A 17,362-nucleotide genomic window follows, 5' to 3' on the forward strand; every position below is an offset into this window, starting at 1 on the left:
ATGCATCAAAACAACCAAGGAATTGCCATCAATCATAATGTTTGGTTCAACTTGTGCGTTACTGTAAGTATTGGCATTACCTACCCCCTTTAAAGAAATAACGCTATGAATCCTCTTACCAACTAACTTATTAGAAACGCTTTCCTTAATTAATGAGCACTCAGCTCCCGAATCAAAGGTAATTAGAAATCTCTCACCATTGACCAGCATACTCGATTGAGGCTCCACTATAGCGCATAGCTACACTCTTTTTCCCTCGAATTGTTTGGTTAGGGCCGAAATCCACTTCAGATGTCGGAAAATTTGAGCCTTCTCCATGCAGGTTCTCTTTAGTCGCTTGATCGATTGCTTGTTATTGTTCCATATTGAGTTCTGGCTGATGCAGCGAGTCTTCGTTGCCTTTGTTGCTCATAATAATTAACCTTTTAGCAGTCCTCAACTGTACACCACGTTATAGCTCAGGACGAAAAGAAAAAGGGAGCGACCAGACCCAGCAACGCAACGAAGCCACACAAAACCTCAGTTCGCAAACTGAGTCCCCATCATACCAGAACTGGTATGTACCAGTTTTACCCATGGTCACACCTTAAAGTATCATGCCTAACGAAAGACTGAACTACCTCCTCTCCGACATATATTTCTTGAAAACTACCCATTTTGAGTATTGAAGTTAATTTTAATTTTTACATCCAGTTAAATCATAGAAGTTTTTTTTGACAAATACCGTTCACTCACTCTTTTTTACGGCTGTAAATAAATATGTTTCTTAGCTCAGAAATGTTTTGGGATCGAAAATCGTCTTCTCGAATCAGGACGCACATATACGCACTTGCTTGCTCGTTGTGTTTACTCACACAAGCAAGATTGTGGGTACTCACACTAGCAAGAGCAGGTCACTTCTAGCCATATTAAGACTAATTGGCCGTTTCTTAAAAAAAAGTTTGGACTTTTATCGATAAAAGCTCCATTCAAATTGTTGGAAAGACGAATCTATGCTAATGACCCTGAAACAAAACGGCAATCGACCGTGTGGGTCTTCAGATACGAGCTAAATTCAACGAAAGTTGTTTGTGGAAGAAGCACTTCAAAGCAAATTTTCGCCTGTTTCTTCGGTAAATCTGGTAATGTAGCGACTGTTCCGCTTGAGCAATTTGTTTGCTTGAAATCTTTGGAGAAAACCGAAAAACGGACAAGAGGAGACGGATCATTGTGTACCATGACAATGCGAGCTTTCACACACACATCAGCCCAAACCAGCGCCTTTTCACATTTGCTGCTCTCTTAAACCTTTACCAACTGTATTAAATCAGCAAATAAACCCTATGGGGATTAGCAAGAGTTGCTGATGAAGAGCGGTTAACTGGGTTAAGTATCTAAGACTAAGGAGGAATCTTGACCAATGTGACGATTGACAATCTGACCAGGAAAAAAATTATTTGTCGTCAATGTGAATTTACCTTTATGCCCTTATAATAGAGAAGAGTCTTTCTACTTAGGGAAAAATAGTTTTGCTATTTTGTCTGATGATGATGATGAAACAATGAACTCTATTGGTGATACACTTTTGGCTGAATTTTCTCAAGCTGATCATTGGTGTGTCTTTAACCAGTGCCTCTGCCCAAACTATGAATAAAGCCTTTCGCCATATAAGACGACTGGTCGATCCTCTTTTAGAATTAATGTGGATTAATGCGATTCCGAGTCAGCACGCATTTTTCGAAAAGTTTGGATAAGCATGATAGAAAGCTTATTGGTCTATACGACGAGGCAGTTGTTTGATCTTTGCCACGTTTCGGTATCATTTGGTATAAACTGGTGCAATAGGCAACCCCAAGCTGCCCCAAAATTCCATTTGTTATACCAGTTACTCGTAGAGAAAAGGGTGTACTAGATTCGTCGGAAAGTATGTAACAGGCAGAAGGAAGCGTTTCCGACCCCATAAAGTATATATATTCTTGATCAGGATCACTAGCCGAGTCGATCTAGCCATGTCTGTCTGTCCGTCTGTCCGTATGAACGCTGAGATCTCGGAAACTATAGGAGCTACAGTACTGGGATTAGGCATGCAGATTCCTGAGATTCCTGCACAGCGCAAGTTTGTTCAGCAATGTGCCACGCCCACTCTAACGCCCACAAACCGCCCAGAACTGTGGCTCCTACAGTCTTGATGCTAGACTAAAAATTTTAACTGAAATGTATTGTTCTCAATAATACCTATCGATTGACCCAAAAAAAAAAATTTTACCACGCCCACAAACGTGTTTACGTCAAAAGGGCGTTTAATTTCAGGAGGCAGTGTCGAGCGGCAGTTTTATCCAGATGTCTACATCTCGCGCGCTCGCACTACCGTCCGCTCTCCCTCTCCATCTCTCCCCTAAGTCACAGCTTCAAAGTGTACTAATAAACACCTATGCACGTCGCGTAAAAACCCAAAAATACCCCCGAGTTTTTTGCGTACCATTCGATCTTGGGGCTTCTTCTATTTTCAGATAAGTTCCACTTACTATAATTGCCGGTCGTACAGCCAGTTTTTCGAACCCTATTTCGAATAACTTATTGTCTAAATCCAAAAGTGATTAATCCGCCGCAACGGCATTGAATATATGTATTACCATTCCGATATTTGTGCACGACAATATTCCAGTTTCTTTTGCCCACAATTGTACACTTGAAACAATTCCAGTAGATATTTCAGTGCTACTATTAAACTAAAATATTTCTCAAATATATTTTCAATTCCAATTGTGTGTAAAATATTTCTCAGCCACAGTAAAAAATTCCCGATCATCAAATATTTCCTTAAGATTTGCACTCTTTATTTTGTACTGTGTGTATATTTACAAAAACATTCTTATACAGTCCACTCTAAGTACTTTTTCTTATACAGTCCACTCTAACTACTTTTCTCGACCTACAAGTACGGTTAAATTATTTCTAAAATTAAAAACAAAGTTACAATATCCACAAATGTACTCCAGCAATTCGTCTGCAATTTAGTTGTGTAGGTGACAAACACACGCACCGACAAACAAACATAAGCGAAGTCTTTACAATTCCCGCAACGTTATTTCGCTATTTGCACCCCACATATGTACATATGTACAGTGTACATACATACGTATATCGATATTTTCGCCAGTGCACAGTGGGTCAAGAGCTCACAATAAATGTGCCTTTCAAACATACAATATTAAAGTCCGTAATTCTTTACATAAGTCCGACCATCCGATATAATAAATATTTATTGAATCTGCCTATCCGACAGTGTGACCGTATATATTTACAATCATGATTGATTCCTAAATTCCAATTGGATTTAAGCCTGTTTCCTTACTGACTTAAAATTCTAAATTATTTTACTTCATGGCAACATCAGTAAAATCCGCTTTAAGCCGATTTATGGCCACAGTTGACTGTCTGATCCTCTTTGAGGCCACTGTGAACGCTCCAGGTGCTCCTTCCCCAACGTTATCCACCTGTATAATCCGACCAGATCACTTCAATCCATTGTGGCAAACGGTAAAGGCAGCTTAAGACATATGCTCCGACTGCATTATAGCTGCAGGCGAGAGCGCCGCAGACACGAAATCCATACTAAAGTCCAAGTATTACCAAACGTACTCCACTTATAAAATACTTGCCGCGCAGCTGATGGAACAATTCCAAAAAGGCTCCTCCCAAATACCTTAAGCTCCAGTAACTCCGTCTCAAAATCGGCTTCCTCCTATCGACACAGAGGTTTTCTCTGGCGATTATCTTCGTTGGCCGACTTTCCGGAACCTTTTCACGGCAATATATTATTATTCCAGTTAAATTCAAAAACAAGCGGCGAAGCTCATTCCATAGTTTCAAGATCCCCACTCTCCAATGATGTCTTTCGCTCAGCCTGGAATAACTAACTGAGCGTTTCGAAAATAAGCGATTGCAGGTGAAGAGTCACTTTTTAATGTGCAATCCATAGCACAAAAGTCGGGAGCAGCCTTAAAAGAACTTCAACGCACTTTTCAAGGTTGCTTTACTTTTTTAAAATTTTCCGGTGTTAATATTGAGAATTGGGACCCTATCCTGGTTTATATGTGCTCGACAAAACTACCAAAGCTCACTCTCTCATTATGGGAGCAATCCATCAAAAAAAAAGCCGAAATTCCTACGTGGCTTAACCTTGATTCCTATTTGACGGAGCGCCATCGAACTCTTGAGGCCGTTGATAGCTTCCGATCTGCCAATCTCCACCACGTCCAGTCCAAAGACACAAAACGAGTGGCAGAATTTCCAAAAATAAATTCCTTCCAGCGCAAGTTTCCGTACAAAAAGTCCCTCCTAAGAATACTCCATCTGAACATTGGGTTCCATATCCCGCCTTGGATGGCAGACGCACTCGAGGTATTAAATCCTACCAATGCCGAATCTGCCAAAAGATCCATCCTCTACGGAAGTGCCACCACTTTCTACGGCTAAGCCCCCAGAATCGGCCCCAGGAAGTACACATCCAGAAGTATTGCTCCAATTGCTTGGCTCACAATCATTCCAAGGACTCCTGCCGCAGTGGTCATCACTGCCACAAGTGTGGAAAGGGCCACCACACTCTCCTACAACCGGACGACCGATCTTCACTTCAAATTTATTCCTGAGCCTACTATCCTGAGGTTCTTGCTACGGGTGTCCTCGCAAAGGGGGGGAGAATGTTTACGTCAAAAGGGCGTTTAATTTCAGGAGGCAGTGTCGAGCGGCAGTTTTATCCAGATGTATACATCTCGCGCGCTCGCACTGCCGTCCGCTCTCCCTCTCCATCTCTCCCCTAAGTCTCAGCTCCACTCTGGAGCGCTTAAGTTAAGTTAGGCTTAACGAGTTCCTATTTCAAAGAGTACTAATAAACACCTATGCACGTCGAGTAAAAACCCAAAAGTACCCCCGTGTTTTTTGCGTACCATTCGATCTTGGGGCTTGATCTATTTTCTACGATCAAGCCACCCCGCCCCAACAGTAAGTATGAACGCGAATATCTCCGAAACTATCAAGGATAGAGAAATAAGATCTCAGATTTAAACTCCGTAGCCTTGTACGCTGCGCAAGTTTGTTACGCAAATATGCCGCGCCCACTCTAACGCCCACAATCCGTGCAAACCTGTGGCGCCCACAATTTTCATGCTAGATAAAAAATTTTAGCTGAAATGTATTTGTTTCGTCAATACCTATCGATTGATCAAAAAAAAAGATTGCCACGCCCACTTTAACGCCCACAAACCGACCAAACCTAAAGCGCCCACAATTTTCATGCTAGAAAAAATTTTTAGTTAACTTAACCTATCGATTGACCCAAAAAAGTTTGCCACGCCCACTCTAACGCCCATAACGCATAAGTCTGTCTTCCGCCCACATAATCAATTATCGAGATCTCGGGTAGGTGGCGCATTTCAATCTCGCCTTGCTACTTGCATATCTCCATTTCCCTTTGGTCCCTTTAGCTGAGTAACGGGTATCTGATAGTCGAGATACGGTAGACAGATCTAAGCGTTATGGGCATTAGAGTGGGCGTGGCAAACTTTTTTGGGCCAATTGATAGGTTAAGTTAAATTAAAATTTTTTCTAGCATGAAAATTGGGGGCGCCACAGGCTTATGCGGTCTGTGGGCGTTAGAGTGGGCGTGGCATATACGCGTAACAAACTTGCGCTGCGTACAAGGTTACGGAATCTAAATCCGAATCCCCACTTTCTATCTTTGATAGTTTCCGAGATATCCGCGTTCATATTTACGACTTTTTGAAGTTTGTGGGCGGTTTGTGGGCGTTAAATTGGGCGTGCACACTTTTTTTTGGGTCAATCGATAGGTATTGACGAGACCAATACATTTCAGTTAAAATTTTTTGTCTAGCATAAAAATTGTGGGCGCCACAGGCTTGGGCGGTTTGTGGGCGTTAGAGTGGGCGCGGCAAACTTTTTTTTAGGTCAATCGATAGGTATTGACGAGAACAATACATTTCAGTTAAAATTTTTATGCTAGCATCAAAACTGTAGGAGCCACAGTTTTGGGCGGTTTGTGGGCGTTAGAGTGGGCGTGGCACTCTGCTGAAACAAACTTTCGCTGCGCAGGAATCTCAGGAATCTGCATGCCTAATCCCAGTATTGTAGCTTGTATAGTATCCGAGATCTCAGCGTTCATACGGACAGACGGACGGACGGACAGACGGACATGGCTAGATCGACTCGGCTAGTGATCCTGATCAAGAATATATATACTTTATGGGGTCGGAAACGCTTCCTTCTGCCAGTTACATACTTTCCGACGAATCTAGTAGACCCTTTTACTCTACGAGTAACGGGTATAATAAATTATAATTGCGCTTAGACAAATGTGCATTTTTGCAGTCGAGCATTAAATATATAGGTTTTCTTATTTCAAGTGAGGTAAGAAGTGAAGGTATAAAAAATAAATTATTAGGGATATAGTAATGGAAGTCGTTTTAGAAAAAAAATGGTGAACGGCAAGGATGGTTTAAAGGATAATTGTTATGAAAAATAATTACTAGAGATTGATTACACAACAATTTGCGAACCGGAGAAAATAGCAGGGCAAGAAGTTGAACGAGGCGTTGCTGGTACATTTGATCGAATGTTTAAAAGCACTTATGTAGAATCACAGAGGCAAAAAATGTGAAATATATGCATCTCCGATAGTCTTAGTAAAAAATAGACAGGTGATCTTTGATAATGCAATTGTTTAAGAACGTTTTTTTAAAAACTGGACTTTAAGAACGGGTATATTTTATTTTATGTTGATATGTTGTTACGCCACTTTGCCGATTTGAGTTCTTGCTAATGCTTTTCAGTTTGAAAAATGCGTGGAATACTTTTCAGTGACTTAAAAATTTTTTTGCGGACATGATCAGAGATAATAAGTTTATCGTATAAGCAGTCAAGCATTAATTATTTGGGTTTTCTTATTAAAATTAAGGGGATTTAAGCTGATGACAAATGTTTGGATGCAGTTACAACCCTGCAGGTCCAAAATTTAGCACTGGCACAAAATCAATACGCAGTCGTCTACAACGCCGGCAGAGCCGAACCCAATGGAGGCAAAGCGACCGCAAAGAGAACGCACAAAAAGTACTTGCATGCCTCTCTTTCTCTCTCCATGTTTCCGCTAAAAAAAATGCGGGTGAAGGCAAAGAGGACAAGCAATTAAGGTAGCAACACTTTTGTCCATCCTTGCATTTTAAATAATGTTGTACTTTTCGTTATTAATTTTATAATACAAACTTACAAAAATATATTTTGTTGTGATTGTAAAATTTTTGCAATTATTAAAAAATTTATTGGGCTATTATGTGAAATTTAAAAAATATATTTTTATGTTACTTTTGCACAGTCGGATATGATATGAATACCCCCGTATAGACTTATTAGGCAAACGGGATATGCCAACGTACGAGTCGAACTGATTTTTTTTTTACTGATCTTTTTTTTCGGTTTCTGGAAGATACGCCCCTTTTTTGTTTTTCACTTGCGCTTTCACATTTAAAAGAGTTGGTTGTTTTTTAGAAGATTCCCAAATTATTTAAAACAAACGTATATTTTTAACGAAAAAGGTCTTTCCCGTGGGAGCATTGTTGTATGTACAGAGCTTTCAACCGAAAATGATCATTGAACTTTCTATCTTTGCTATTGAAGTCATTTGTAAACTCTTTAGCAATATCACAAAACTCAGCTATTTTCCATCGAAATGGAAAAAGTCAATCAATATAATAAGACCGAAGCCCACAACAGAATTCCGTAATACATTCGAACATCGCGAATACTCGACGTATTACAAGCATTCGATGGTGTCTAGTTTGATGGTCCTATGTAGAAAATTAGGAAGCTTCTGCCTCTGTATACACTCATAAGTTACTTGATCCTTTCCTTTATAATCTATCGTTCGCTGGGAAATGCAACGATATTACTACCGTCGAATACAATGTAAAAGCGGGAGTTACACATTCAGCGCACTTGGCCTAACATTGTTTGTCCATTATACTTCTGATATCCCTACCAACGAACGACAAACTAAATTTAAACAACAGCTCAACTACTCGGACTTACAGATCCCAGCTCTGGGGTAATGCGAGCATCAGCAATATTAACATCATTTTAATCGTTGAAAAACCCCCCCAAACCTTCCCTTGTCACCCTGGACGGCGACCAACGATCCCGGAAGTCGCTCGGGACATTTGAGAATTTAGGAAAAACATTGGAAACAAAAATTAAACTTTAGTAATTGGATTTACTTCTCATTGTTTCCTAGCTCAAAATTGTGTTTTCATTTTATTATTTTTGTGTATTTTTTTAAAGATATTTTAAACAGACTGTTGTATTCGCTCAAGACAAAAAATGGAAGTGGGTTTTGCGAAAGTCCATTCAATCCTTGATTTCACCGAATTCTAACGGACTATTTAAATGCGTTATTTCTAAAAATGTTTTTTAATTGACTCAGCAACTGCTAATAGTTTTATTTTTAAATTTAGTTTTAAACATTTTCCCTCGGGACATGTTGCTCGGAACATTTTTTTTACCGTTTTAGTAAGTGGTTTTGTTTGCCCTTAGAAACGGATTTATACTTTAACATTTAAATGCGGTGTTGAGTGTACAAATTTGTCACATATAAAGGTTCTTATTGGATAAAATAACAGAAAAAAAGCACCAGCCAAGAAAGTATGAACAAAATACCAAAAAATATTTTTGAGAATATCGAAAGGTTTTGATATTACAATTAATTAATTATAAACGAATTCCTTTGGATAGTTGGGTGTCTAGACCTTTTTGGCTTGGTTGACTTTCTGATGGAAATGCCCATATACACAAACATACTTACACAAAGAATTATGAACATTTATATTTTAGCTTACTACGAGCTTTTAGTGCAGCGAGGGTATATATAAACCCGACCAGACTAACAAATTCTCTTATAATTCTGAACTCAGAGAAGGCTGACATTTATATTTAAAACCTAATAGAATTTCAAACACAGAACAGAACTTAAGGAATATCCAGCTCCCAAACTATAACTCGCATACAATCCAAACAATCCGAACAATCACAACAACAGCCGACCTAGCAAAGCCGCGGACACTGTCTACCACAATATTTTATGTTCCAAGCTCAGTAACATCTTTAATGTTAATATCTTTCTGGGAAAACACAAGCAGTAGTGCCAGCTTCTGACACTTCTGCCATTAAAACGAGGTATATCTAAATGATCTTCCATTCAGGCCCATCGATGCAACTCAAGCTCCTCAACATTCTCATTAATATATTATAAGATATTTGTAAAATGTATCGTTGCGTGCGATTAAAACAACCAGACCAATTTCTTCACTGTATCCTATGGCGTGATCAACCAGATGAAAAAGTATGTACACACTAGATACCGAATCGTTCGGAACTAAGACGTCTGCTTTCGAGCAATGCAGCAGCTGGCACTCGAGGAGGAAAAAAACTTCCCACTGCCAAAATCATACGACCAGCTTTGTATGTAGACGAATACGTCAACAAGTAAAACAAATATTAACAAAGGGTAATTTTCCAACTCGAAAGTGTTCCCCAAACAAGCCTGCCAAATTGAAGGGAGAAAGCGATTCCGATTGTGAAAAGCTTATGGAATTCAAGGATGACACCAACATAACAAGGGGCTTAGCGTGGGATCCCAGCTCTCTCTAGACAGAATAATTTATTATTGCTTGGTTGTAACTTTTTATGTCCGATTTAAATAACTTTTGGCATGTAGATGATTATAAGGGCAGAATCTCTTTTTAATTTTTACAAAATATTAAAAAACATGGGCGGCAGACAAATTTAAGCGTTATGGGCGTCAGAGTGGGCTTGGCAGACTTTTTTTTGTTCAATCGATAGGTATTGACGAGACTAATACATGACAGTTAAAAATTTGTTTCTAGCATGCAAATTGTAAGCGCCACAGATTCGGGCGGTTTGTGGGCGTTGTAGTGGGCGTGGCAAACTTTTTTTGGGTACGGGTAGGTGGCGCATTTCAATCTCGCTTTGCTACTTGCATATCTCAATTTCGCTTTGGTCCCCTTAGCTGAGGAACGGGTATCTGATAGTCGAGGTACTCGACTATAGCGTTCTTCCTTGTTATACCCGTTACTCGTAGAGTAAAAGGGTATACTAGATTCGTCGAAAAGTATGTAACAGGCAGAAGGAAGCGTTTCCGACCGCATAAAGTATATATATTCTTGATCAGGATCACTAGCCGAGTCGATCTAGCCATGTCCGTCTGTCCGTCTGTCCGTCTGTCCGGATGAACGCTGAGATCTCGGAAACTATGGGAGCTAGGCTATTGAGATTTGGCGTGCAGATTCCTGAGCTTCTTGCGCAGCGCAAGTTTGTTTCAGTAGACTGCCACGCCCACTGTAACGCCCACAAACCGCCCAAAACTGTGGCTCCTACAGTTTTGATGCTAGAATAAAAATTTTAACGGAAATGTAATGTTCTCATCAATACCTATCGATTGACCTAAAAAAAAGTTTGCCACGCCCACTTTAACGCCCACAAGCCGCAAAAACCTGTGACGCCCACAATTTTCATGCTAGATAAAAAATTTTAACTGAAATGTATTGGTCTCGTCGATACCTATCGATTGATCCAAAAAAAAATTTGCCACGCCCACTCTAACGCCCATAACGCTTAAATCTGTATACCGCCGGTAGGTGGCGCATTTTAATCTCGCTTTGCTGCTTGCATATCTCCATTTCCCTTTGAGTAACGGGTATCTGATAGTCGAGGTACTCGACTATAGCGTTCTTCCTTGTTTTTTTTAAAGTATCTCGATGTCAATAAATTTATTTTTTACTATTCAGTTTGAAGTTAAGACTAAACCAACTTCTAAACCAACTTCGGGTTTAGTGTTAAAATGTGTTAAGATGTTTTATAAAAAAAGAATTAACAAAATTAATCTCCTTGGGGAAATTTACAGATTCTTTAACATCTTTAAAGGGGAGATATTTGAACAACACTTTCAATGGCTGTGTTCAGCCGAACAACATGATAACTCCAGTAATCCATCAGTAATTAGTGATCAAGTTTGTTCTGCGGAGCGCTTCGACGCCGAAAAAGTAAAACATTTTACCAAAAAAACTCAACTATTCAATTCAAATGTTTTTTTAAATAGGTTTTTAAGGTTTTAACAATCACTTTATAGGCAAAGGTTTTTTAATTAAAGTTGATTTTGTAAAAATTACATCGGTTGCCACCACAACTGTAGCCTTGCCCACAGCAATCGTAGAACAGGCAGGATTCCCAGGAATAAGTGGAAAGCAGTGGAGTCCCAGCTTTCCCTTATATGCTTACGCATGATGGACGCATGGACGCGGGCTGGTGGTGGCCTGCGATCGGCTGACTTATACAAGCAGGCGACGAGAAAGCTCGGTGAGGTTTACGAAGGGGCGAACATTATCGTCGCTGAGCAGAGAGATGCGAGTGCTTGGACCGGCTATAGAAGACACAGAGGGGGCCGACGTCACTGTGGTGGAGGTAGCAGCTGTAGATGTCAAAAAGGCTTCCACAAATCAACCTACACCACAGTAAAGCAGCGTCGGCTGCACTTTTGCCTAGCCTAACCGAGGGCGGAGCCGACTTGGTCTTAGTACAGGAACCTTGGATAGTAGAAGACAAGGTTGATGGACTAGGAACAAAGGAATACAAGCTTATGCTTGACCCCAAAGAAGGTAAAATTAGAACCTGCATATTAGCCAAAAGGCATCTTAGTATATTTCTGCTTCGCAATTACAGCTACGGAGACAACACCGCAGTAAGCTGGTGCTACAAAGTGGCTCTATTAGGGTACTATCAGCATACCATTAGAAGGGCGAAACGAACTGCATGGCAGACCTTCTGCTCTGACATAGAAAAAACGACTGATGCCGCAACGCTCAGGAAAATACTCTCCAAGACAGCCGCGCCTCTGGGCTACCTTCAGAGAGAAAATGGATCATGGTCAGACTCCAGACCTGCTCCTAGACGCTCACTTCCCAGGGAGGCAACAAACAGGTCATCCTCCAGAAAGAAGAGTCGGAGAGGGAATCGAATTAGATCCCCTCCTATCAGACCGCAACATGAAATGGTCTATTCATAGCTTTAAACTACACAAATCGCCGGAACCTGACGGGATAACACCGGCACACATCCAAGAAGCAGGACAACTAGCTATAAACTGGCTGAAAAAAATCTTCCACTCCATCCTGGCGGTAGGAGAACTACCAACAGCATGGCAAGAAACGAAGGTGGTTTTCATTCCCAAGGCAGGGAAGGCAACCCATACCACAGCAAAGGATTTTAGCCTAACATCAGCCTAACATAATTTATGCTAAAGAGCTTTGAAAGAATGATAAGCTTACACATAAGGGCTACTATCGATCCGACACAAATATCAGAGGCACAACACGCTTATTCCAAAGGTAAGTCAACCGAGTCGGCGCTACACTTGGTGGTAAGCAGCATCGAGAAATCGCTCAGCATCAAGGAATACACACGGATCGCCTTCCTTGACATAGAGGGAGCCTTCAATAACGTGCTTCCCACTGCTATAACAGAATCTCTCACAGAACTAGCCGCCAATGGTGAGGTTGATCCATAAATTGCTGATAAGCAGAATGGTCACAGCCACACTAGGGACCTCAACCCAGACAAGACTAGTGAACAGAGGCACCCCGCCAGGAGGTGTACTATCACCCCTCCTGTGGAATATCGCAGTAAATAAACTACTGCGGATCCTGGAGGAAGGAGGCTGTAAGGTGGTGGCGTACGCAGACGATGTCGCTATCATATTTAATGGAAAATATCCACAAACACTTTGCGATCTTATGACCGCTAAACTTAAAATATTATCGGAATGGACGATAGAGAACCGACTTGGGGTAAATCCCTCAAAAACGGAACTTGTTCTTTTTACAAATAAATACAAAATTCCACAACTCAACCCACCTATTCTAAACAATTGTAATCTTTCCTTTAGCGATCTCGCCAGATACTTGGGGTTAGTATTAGATAAGCATCTCAAATGGGGCTTAAATAACCAAGAGAGAACCAAAAAAGCGACCATTGCACTTTACTCCTTTAAAAAAGGAATTGGGCTAAGATGGGGCATGTCCCCTAGAATTGTCAACTGGATATACACAGCGGTAGTAAAACCAATCCTACTATATGGAGTGGCTCTGTGGTGGACCGCTCTACACAAACAATGCATATTGGCTCCCCTAAACAAAGTACAGCGAATGGCGGCTTTGTGTATTAGTGGAGCCCTTCGAACCACCCCGAATAAAGCGCTGAACGCGATCTTGGACCTCCCTAGTCTTAACAGGCATGGAAAGGCCCAAGTCGGCAGCTATTCGACTGAGGGACACCGGGCAGTGGAAAAAAAAAATTCTCTAGTATGATAAATCGATTCCGAAGAAAACGGATCTATGCAAATCCCTTGAATACAGTCACACACCCTTTGAGCAGGGCCGACCGGGCACGACGGACACAATCTGCTTTTATACATATGGCTCCAAATTAGAAGGACAAGTTGGCGGAGCCGTTTACTCCGAACAATTAAATATCAGGAAGTCATTCAGGCTCCCGGACCACTGCACTTCCAAGCGGAGGTCCACGCTATAAAGGAAGCACTAAACTGTTTAGGGGAAATAAGTCGCCAAAGAGGACACCTAAATATATATAGTGACAGCCAAGCCGCTATTAAACCGATCTACTCGACAAGCTCCAACTCCCGTACAATAGCAGACTGTCGCAGATTTCTCCACGAGATGGCTAGTCAGTTTACTATCAGCCTCATAAGGGTTCCGGGTCACCGGGATATCGTAGGCAACTGCATAGCGGACGAGTTAGCCAGGCCGGGCACCATCATGCCTCTCCTCCCAGGAAAGGAGAACGTCGGCGGGGCAAACTTTTTTTGGAGCAATCGATAGGTACTGACGAGACCAACACTTTTTAGTTAAAATGTTGTATCTAGCACGAAAATTGTGGGCGCCACAGGCTTAGGGGGTTTGTGGGCGTTAGAGTGGGCGTGGCTTATTTGCGTAACAAACTTGCGCTACGTACAAGGCTACGGAATCTAAATCTGAGATCCTATTTCTCTATCTTTGATAGTTTCCGAGATATCCGCGTTCATACCTAAGATTTTTTGAAGATTGTGGGCGGTGGCAAACTTTTATTTTGGGTCAATCGATAGGTATTAACAAGACTAATACATTTCAGTTAAAATTTTGAATCTAGCATACAAATTGTGGGCACCACAGATTTGGGTGGTTTGTGGGCGTTAAAGGGGGCGTGGCATATTCTCGTAACAAACTGCGTACAAGACTACAAAATCTACATAAGTTCGCGTTCATATTTACGATTTTTTGAAGTTTGTGGGCGTTAAAGTGGGTTTGGCAAACTTTTTTTGGCTTAATCGATAGGTATTGATGAGGACAATACATTTCAGCTAAAACTTTTATTCTAACATAAAAACTGTAGGAGCCACCGTTTTGGGCGGTTTGTGGGCGTTAGAGTGGGCGTGGCACATTGTTGAAACAAACTTGCGCTGTGCAGGAATCTCAGGAATCTGCATGCCTAATCCCAGTATTGTAGCTCCTATAGTTTCCGAGATCTCAGCGTTCATACGGACGGACGGACATGGCTAGATAGAATCGGCAAGTGATCCTGATCAGAATATATATACTTTATGGGGTCGAAAACGCTTCCTTCTGCCTGTTACATACTTTCCGACGAATCTAGTATACCCTTTTACTCTACGAGTAACGGGTATAACTACGAATTATGGTGAACACTTTACATTCTGTAATCCCGAATTGAGATCAGAAACATGTGCCTGCCACTCGCCGGAGTGGCGAGATGATAGACGTGTAGAAAAAGAAAGATATAGTTCGAGAAAAAGAGGAGGATCTAATTCTGTGATGGACAATTCAATATTATTCGTTTTAAGAGAGGCAGAGAGTCAGATAAAGTCTATTGCCTTTAGGCAGATAGGTTCATGAAAGTCATAGGGAAGAAGTCATAGGGAAATGTAATTCCTTGTTAATCTGCATGGAACAGAGAAGTTTAGCTGGCTAACCAAGTCGGGGCTATCAATAAAGATTGTTCCAATCATCATTCTGCGGTTGTCTAGGGAGGATAAGTTAATTAGAAGAATTGGGTCCAAAAGAACGTCAAGATCGTTTACTACTTATTTTATCCAGTGAGCCCTCACTCAGCGGCTATGTCGTATATTGAGGATCGACTCGACAAAAAGTCATTACCTTACCTTAGAGCAATTTAAATCCAGGAAATTGTCAGAACACCATGTTTGAAAATTGTTCAAATCGGATTGCAAGTCGGACTTGCAAGAAGTATCCTTGTACTGCAGGCATAATTTAACATCATCTGCGTAGACGAGTATGAGTTATAACTAAGAGAAGATCGTTTGTAAGTAAAGTAAAAAGTAGCGCCCCTGGTTGCTCCCTTGTGGGACACCGGAGGAAACGTGGAGTAGACAAGTGAGAGAATTTTTATAGAGTTTTCTAACCAGAAAAAAATGTGATTTACTTATCACAAATGAATTAAGTTCCAAAAGTTTAGTGGTTGTTGATCTGCTTTTCATAAAACCGTATTGAAACGGGGACATAACTGACCTTCTGAAGCTCTGCAAGTGGGAAGTAATAATATTTTCAAAAGATTTTCGATCGCTGACAATTTAGAGATACCTCTAGAATTATTTTCTTCCACTTATCTACCCTTCTTGTGGAAAGGATTTACAAACAATAGCACGGTAAAGCTAAACCGAGTGCTTAAGCATCTAGAAACAGTTGCCTGGCTATATAATTAAAATATGACATGTAGATTCTTAATTTTTTATTTGTTGATATCGGCGCCTTAAGTTTTAATCGGACCGTTAGTTAATAAGTTAAATTGGTTGTTGAATACCGGGTATGTGACAGTCTCAAACCTCGACTATAGCGTTCTTTCCTGTTTAAAAAGTAATTTGATCAGGTTAATACTAACTAATTTTAATAAAATTAACAAAAACAAGAAAGGAAGCAAACTTCGACAAGCCGAAGATTCTATACCCTCGCAGGTCGATTCTGTGGTAGCATTGTATGTACAGAGCTTTCTGATTTTTAGAAAACTAAAAAAAGAGAAAACGCTTTAGTTGATAGCCTCGATTATTAGATACCCATTACTCAGCTTAAGGGAGTGCGAGAGGGATTGAGATATGTTTAAAGCAACTTTTCTTTTTTTCACAAACACACCTAGCCTAGAGCCCCACCTATCTACTTTTTCTATAGCACCACTTGGCATACAGCGGGTCGGAAACGCTTCCTTCTACCAGCTACATACTTTCCGACGAATCAAGTATACTCTTTTACTCTACGAATAAAAGGTATACAAATAATTACAGAAATACAAAGAATTTGTTTCATTTCAATTTACTACCGTTAATGTATGTTTACCGAAAACGAAATATAACGGTCTTTGCATTATTTTGAAATTAATTATCCAATTGTTCCCATGGCAGCTTTATAATAAAGTCATTCTTTTTTTTTTTGAGTAAATATGTCAAGAATGATCTATTTTTTATGGACGGTCAGATCGACTCCTCTAGTGATGCTAATCGAGAATATATGAAGTCGGAAACGTCTCCGTCTGACTTTTATCATTACACCCTCTGCACGGGAATACAAAGTTTAGATTCTTTGGTAAGTCATTAACAGACCAATAGTTGGTTATACAGTCATCTAATAACAAGCTAACGTATTTAAAAACAAGAAAGGAAGTTAACTTCGGCAAGCCGAAGCTTGTATACCTTGTATACTATATATATATATATGTCAGAAAACACCGAAGCTATAATTTCTTTTATAATATTTTCCCACCAATTTTCAGATCATTACTATGGCAGCTTTATGATATAGTCGTCCGATTTTGATAAAATTAAATTCGAAGTTCAGAACTAATTAAAAAATGTTATTTACAAGCGTAGAAGGTTATATGTTACAAAACACGGAAGCTATAACTTGTTTCATATTATTTTCCAACCAATTTTCCGATCGTTCCTATGGCAGCTATGTTATATAGTCGTCTGATTTTGATAAAATTAAATTCGAAACTCAGAACTAATTAACAAATGTTATTTCCAAGCGTAAAAAGTTATATGTTAAAAAACACCGAAGCTATAATTTGATTCATATTATTTTCCCACCAATTTTCCGATCGTTCCTATGGCAGCTATATGATATAGTCGTCCGATTTTGATAAAATTTACTTCGAAATTCAAAACTAATTAAAAAATGTTATTTACAAGCTTTGGAGCTTATATGTTAAAAAACACCAATGA

General features: G+C 40.2%; 1 protein-coding gene across 7 annotated transcripts in view; it reads right to left on the minus strand.

Moving 5' to 3' along the window:
* Positions 1–17,362, minus strand: part of LOC139355046 (uncharacterized) — a 118,993-nt gene that overhangs the window by 11,556 nt on the left and 90,075 nt on the right. For 2 of the 7 annotated variants that reach the window (XR_011605816.1, XR_011605817.1), the window contains exon 2: positions 15,293–15,411. The exons of the other annotated variants lie outside the window; for them this stretch is intronic. The gene's annotated coding sequence lies outside the window, so the exon portion shown is untranslated. The remainder of the gene's footprint in view (positions 1–15,292; positions 15,412–17,362) is intronic. 7 annotated transcript variants of the gene reach the window in all.

This window comes from Drosophila suzukii, unplaced genomic scaffold, assembly GCF_043229965.1.
Source record: "Drosophila suzukii unplaced genomic scaffold, CBGP_Dsuzu_IsoJpt1.0 scf_7, whole genome shotgun sequence".
NCBI classification, from domain to species: domain Eukaryota; kingdom Metazoa; phylum Arthropoda; class Insecta; order Diptera; family Drosophilidae; genus Drosophila; species Drosophila suzukii.